The following is a 6,014-nucleotide window of genomic DNA, read 5'->3' on the forward strand; positions in this document are numbered from 1 at the left end:
GAAAGAAGGCTGTCAGAACTCGCGGGTGGTGGCCGCGGGTCGACAAAAACAGAGGCGACATCCATTTTCTCTTTTTGCCTTTATTTTCTGACTCAAAACTGTTGTCAACGGCATTAATTTTCTTGTTATTCCTGGAGGAAAAAAACCCGGTTCCTGCGCGTCCCTGGGTGGGCTCGAACCACCAACCTTTCGGTTAACAGCCGAACGCGCTAACCGATTGCGCCACAGAGACAGCGCTGCGCGCAGGTGCCCGGGAAGACCTTCTGAAGCACATCCGGCCTGCTGACACGATGCGAGCTGCGCCTGCGCGGGAATGGCGCGGCGCGGAACGGAGTCCCGGCGAGAGCGACCCCGGCTGCCCAGCCGAAATAGCTCAGTTGGGAGAGCGTTAGACTGAAGATCTAAAGGTCCCTGGTTCGATCCCGGGTTTCGGCAAAGGTTTTAGCAACCATGGGAATCACTGGTGGCTTTTGCTCAGGACTGCTCCGGCTGCCTCGCACCTCTCCTGAACCCCTTTCCGGAACATGACTCCATTCTGCAGAGGAACAGTCAGGACATGAGCTCATCCCAAGGAAGGAGGGCTCAGACCTAAGAACCCCAAACCCTCCTCTTCCCTACCCCGAAGACGTTATGATTCCAGCTCAAACTTCCCCCGGCAATCCCTCGATTTTCCATCTTGTTTAAATTGGTAAGTTTAGAAAAAGTACTAATTATAAAAACACTAAACGCCCAAAGTAGCAAAACATAGTTTGCAGAACGATCTCTGCATGCATATCGTTTGATTTTCACAATTCCACTGGAGGTTTGTTCTGCCCATTTTATGATTAAGAGAGAGAGGCATGGCGGGGCTCAGTGGCTCACACCTGTAATCCCAACACTTTGATAGTCCAGGTGGGTGGATCACCTGACATCAGGAGTTCAAGACCAGCCTGGGCAAGAAGGCAAAACCCCAAGGTGTATTAAAAATGCCAAAATTAGCTGCACTTGGTGGCGGGCGCCTTTAATCTCAGCTACTCAGGAGGCTCAGGCAGAGAGAATTGCTTGAACCTGGGAGGCAGAAGCTGCAGTGAGCTGAGATGGCACCATTGCACTACGGCCTGGGCAACAGAGCAAGACTCTATCTGGAAAAAAAAAAAAAAAAAGGAAAGGAAAAAGAAAGAAAACAGAAGAGAAGGCTGCTGGACTCAGTGGCTGAGGTCTGTAATTTCAACATTTTGGAAGGCCGAGGCCAGCAGACCACCTGAGGTCAGGAGTTGGAGATCAACCTGGCCAACGTGGTGAAACCCCATCTCTACTAAAAAGAAAAAATACACACACAAAAAAAATTAGCTGGGTGTGGGCGCGGGCACCTGTAGTTTCAGCTACTTGGGAGGCTGAGGCAGGAGAATCACTTAACCTGGGAGGTGGCGGTTGCAGTGAGCTGAGATCACACCACTGCACTACAGCCTGGGCGACACAGGGAGACTCCATCTCAATAAAATAAAAAAAGAAGAGAAAACAGAGGTACAAATAAGGCGAACACAGATGAGGAGCAAGGCTGGCATCTCAAGAACTGACGTGCGTGAGTAAAGCCCTGCACGGTGGGTGTTTGCTGAATTCATGCGTGGACTGGGAGCTCCCTGCTGAGCGAAACCAAGCCTGGTCTCTGTTCTTAGCCAACTCAGAAGACTTGGAGGGGTCCAGGAGGGCGGCTCACTCCTGTAACCCCAGCACTTTAGGAGGCGAGACAGGAGAAACACTTGAGGCCAGGAGTTTGAGACCAGTCTGCGCCACATAGCAAGACCCCCAACTCTGTAAATAAATAAGCAAATAAATAAATAAAGACTTGGAGGAAAAGCCGACAGGAAATACTGACAGGAAACTAAGGGGCTGGCAGGTGCACAAAACCCTCTTCCTTCTACGGTTCTTACAGCTGCCAATGCCGTGGGTTTTGGTTATTTATTTACTTATTTTTATTATTATTATTATTTTTGAGACAGAGTTTCGCTCTTCTTACCCAGGCTGGAGTGCAATGGCATCATCTCGGCTCACTGCAACCTCCGCCTCCTGGGTTCAGGCAATTCTCCTGCCTCAGCCTCCCGAGTAGCTGGGATTACAGGCACGCGCCACCATGCCCAGCTAATTTTTTGTATTTTTAGTAGAGACGGGGTTTCACCATGTTGACCAGGATGGTCTCGATCTCCTGACCTCGTGATCCACCCGCCTCGGCCTCCCAAAGTGCTGGGATTACAGGTGTGAGCCACCGCGCCCGGCCTTATTATTTTTTTAAAGACGGGGTTTCACCATGTTGGTCAGGCTGGTCTTGAACTCCGGACCTCAGGTGATCCGCCCGCCTTGGCCTCCAAAGTGCTTGGATTAAGGCGTGAGCCACCGAGCCCAGCCTTATTTATTTGAGTTGGAGTCTTGCTCTGACACACAGCCTGGAGTGCAATGGCGCGATCTCAGCTCACCGCAACCTCCGCCTCCCAGGTTCAGTCAATCCCCCTGCCTCAGCCTCCTGAGTAGCTGGGATTACCGGCGTGGGCCACCCTGCACGACTCATTTTTGCATTTTCTGTAGAGACAGTGTTTTACTATGTTAGCCAAGCTGGTCTCGAACTCCTGATCTCAGCTGATACACCTGCCTGCCTCAGCCTCCCAAAGCGCTGAGAGTACAGACGTGAGGCACCACGCCTGGCCATAATTTGGATTTAAAATTTATGTAAATATTTTTAGAATAACTTAGATTGTCTGAGTACCCCATTGCCCAGTTCTTGTGTGATACAGTTGTCAGGATATACTCTTCCCGACCAGTCTACACTCTACCCAAGTTTCCTGGGTTTCCTCTCATGTCCTTTCTTGACCCAGGGCTTCATCAGGGACCCCACATGGCATCAGGCATGGCATTTCCTTGGCTCCTGGGACTGTGGCTGTTTCTCAGGTGGTCCCGTTTCTGACGCCCTCCTGCACGGTTCTGAGGCAGGACTTGCTGTGCAACATTGCTCATTGGGGGTTTTGCTTGTGACGGCAGAATGCCTCCCTGTCCCGTGTGCCAGCCGGGGTCATGTGTTAGCTGCCCTGGACTCCTCCCGGGAGGAACAGTGAAGTCAGCCCGAGGGATTCTGTTGGCCGTTTGCTTTAATGCTGGTGGTGGGGTCTGGGATGGGGACTGCAGCTGAGCTCAGTGGGGGCCAAGGGGGATAGTCCTGGGGCTGCTGGGAGGACAGGGCCCCTGCTGTTCAGGCTTCTTGCCTTCCTATGGTTTTTTTTGTTGTTGTTGTTGTTTGTTGTTTTTTGGTTTTTTTTTGTTTTTTGAGATGGAGTCTCGCTCTGTTCCACGGGGTGGAGTGCAATGATGCAATCTCAGCCTTCTACAACCTCCACCAGGTTCAAGGGATTCTTCGGCCTCATATTCCCGAGTAGCTGAGATTACAGGTGCTCACCACCATGCCCAACTAATTTTTGTACTTTTAGTAGAAGTGGAGTTTCACTGTGTTGGCCAGGTTGGTCTCAAACTCCTGACCTCAGGTGATCCGCCTGCCTCGGCCTCCTAGAGTTTTGGGATTATAGGCGTGAGCCACCGTGCCCAGCCCCTGTGGGGTCTTCCTGTTCAACAGGGGCTGCTCTGTGTGACCTACAGGATGGTGATGATAACGTGTGGCTGCTGGGGCTCCTGGGCCGCTGACTCACAGACGGGCTGGCCATTACAGAGGGTGGGCTCTCAGGTGGCTTGACCCATGTGCAGGAGAACCAAGACCTCACCCATGCCTTGTGCCAAGTGAGGCTCCTTGGACCCTCAGCCCCGTTTGAGCCTTTGGATGACGTGGACCCCAGCAGCGTCTGGACTGCAGCCCCACGAGCTACCCCGGAAGCCCCTGGCTGGGCTGCTCTGATCTCTGACCCACAGACACTCTGTGAAGAATGCTTCCAGCTTCCAGGTTTTGAGGTGGCGTTCTGTGGCTCAGGGGTCTGATGGATGGGCTGAGTGGACAGAAGAGTGAGGTGGGTGGGGAGGAGAGGAATCACGTTCAGGAACTCGGGGCCCTGGAGGACACCCTTGAGACGGGGAACATGGAGGAACGGCTTCATGGGGCAGGGGCAGGATGTGAGCAGAGGGCAGGTGGCGGTGCCAGAAACAGCTGGGGCCAGCAAGAGGGGAAGGGTCCAGAGCTGGGTGAGAGTGGGAGTGGGGAAGGCGAGGATGGGCGTGAGGCTGGCATGGGGAGGGAGGCAGGCCGGGCGTGGTGGCTCACACCTGTCGTCCCAGCACTTTGGAGGTCAAGGTGGGAGGATCATTTTGCCTGGGAAACAGAGCAAGGCCCCATCTCTGTAAAAAACACAAAAATCAGCCGTGCGTGGTGGTGCACACCTGTGGTCCCAGCTCCCTGGGAGGCTGAGGTGGGAGGATCGCTTGAGGCTGGGAGGTCAAGGCTGCAGTGAGCCGCGTTTGCACCACGGCTCTCCAGCCTGGGCGACAGGGCCAGACCGTCTCAAAATAAATAAATAAATAACACAGCAAAATAGAAAACGCACCAGGCGTCGGGGCCACGAGTGAGGTTTCTGTGGTTTGGAATTCCTGCCACGTGGATGAGGTGCACCACGCAGGGACACCAAGGCCTTCTTGCTGGAAGTGGTCAGACAGGTGCGGCTGTGCCAGTGAGGGGGACCCCGATTCCCTCACACTGCCGGGGCGGAGACAAGTGAGACCCGCTTCAGGAAAAGCACTGGCAGGGACGCAGGGGTCTCTGCAGCTCGGTGTGGCAGGTTGCGGAGTGTGGGCTGGGCAGGGAGGCATCTGGCAGAAGCACCCTAACTCTGAGACCAAGCCAGAGAGGGAAGAGGCGGGGGCCTGGGGCAGGGCTGTGTGTGTGGACAGCAGTTTTCCAGGGGGCACCAGGCCATGTCTGCGGATATCTGAGGCCATCGCAACAGCCGAGGCGGGAGCTCCTGGCATGGAGCTCAGCACCCAGCAGGACCCAGGTCCAGTGTCCTCTGTGCCCAGGGACAGGCCCAGGTGGGGGCCACAGGGTCAGCTAGCTGTCAGGAGACGGGCAGAACGTGCAGGCGCCTGCAAGAACGGGTCCTGGCGTCTCCCCTCGTGTGCACATGGGGTCCAGTATGCCTTCCTGGGACTCTGGAAGCAGTTGAGTCCCGACAGTCATGCTGCGGAGAGGACCAGCCCAGGACCCCCCACACTGGCGTCCTGAGAGCCCCGGCACACCTAGGACCCCCCACACTGTGTCCTAAGAGCCCCAGAACACCCAGGAGCCCCCACACTGGCGTCCTGAGAGCCCTGGAGTGCTCCTCGCTGGCCAAGCTTGTCAGGTCAGTCCACCAACTCCCTCCCGACTGCCTGGCTGACAACCAGGAGCGCCCATGATCCATTACTAAGGGAAGCACCCAGGCAGGTCCTGCCCCAGTGGCCCTGTCACCCTCAGACCCCAAAGGACAGCAAGGGCAGAGCGCGTGGGTGGGGTGGGGATGGGCAGCTGGGAACACACCAGTTCTGGTTCCACCTGCTGGGCGTGGCTTTGCTGCAAGGATCCCTTCCCCGACAGGTGCCGTCACCCAGGCAGGAGTGCAGTGGTGTGATCTCAGCTACCTGCAGCCTGGACTTCTGAGTAAGTGACCCTCCTACCTAATCCTCCCACGTAGCTGGAGCCACAGGCGTGAACCCCAGTGAGGCCCCCAGCTGCTGCTGAATTTTTTGAGACGGAGTCTCACTCTACTGCCCAGGCTGGAGTGCAGTAATGTGATCTTGACTCACTGCAACCTCCGTCTTCCGGGTTCAAGCGATTCTCCTGCCTCAGCCACCCGAGTAGCCGGGTTTACTGGTGCTTGCCACCATGCCCGGCTAACTTCTGCATTTTAGTAGAGAGTGGGTTTCACCATGTTGGCTAGGCTGCTCTTGAACTTCTGACCTCAGGTGCTCCAGCTGCTGTTTAAGCAGCACCCCTAGGACCGTTAGCGAGGCGAGAATTCACCTCGGGGTCAAGGCCATGTCCCTGGGGACGCAAGAGTCGCTCTCTCGTTTTC

General features: G+C 55.5%; 2 non-coding genes across 2 annotated transcripts; one reads left to right on the plus strand and one right to left on the minus strand.

The window, feature by feature from the left end:
• Positions 1 to 158: 158 nt before the first annotated feature.
• TRNAN-GUU (transfer RNA asparagine (anticodon GUU)) lies at positions 159 to 232 on the minus strand. The gene has a single exon. It is a non-coding gene; the product is annotated as a tRNA-Asn (tRNA).
• Positions 233 to 362: 130 nt separating this feature from the next.
• TRNAF-GAA (transfer RNA phenylalanine (anticodon GAA)) lies at positions 363 to 435 on the plus strand. Its single transcript has one exon. It is a non-coding gene; the product is annotated as a tRNA-Phe (tRNA).
• The last annotated feature ends 5,579 nt before the right edge of the window (positions 436 to 6,014 follow it).

Source organism: Saimiri boliviensis, chromosome 14, assembly GCF_048565385.1.
Source record: "Saimiri boliviensis isolate mSaiBol1 chromosome 14, mSaiBol1.pri, whole genome shotgun sequence".
Lineage (NCBI taxonomy): Eukaryota > Metazoa > Chordata > Mammalia > Primates > Cebidae > Saimiri > Saimiri boliviensis.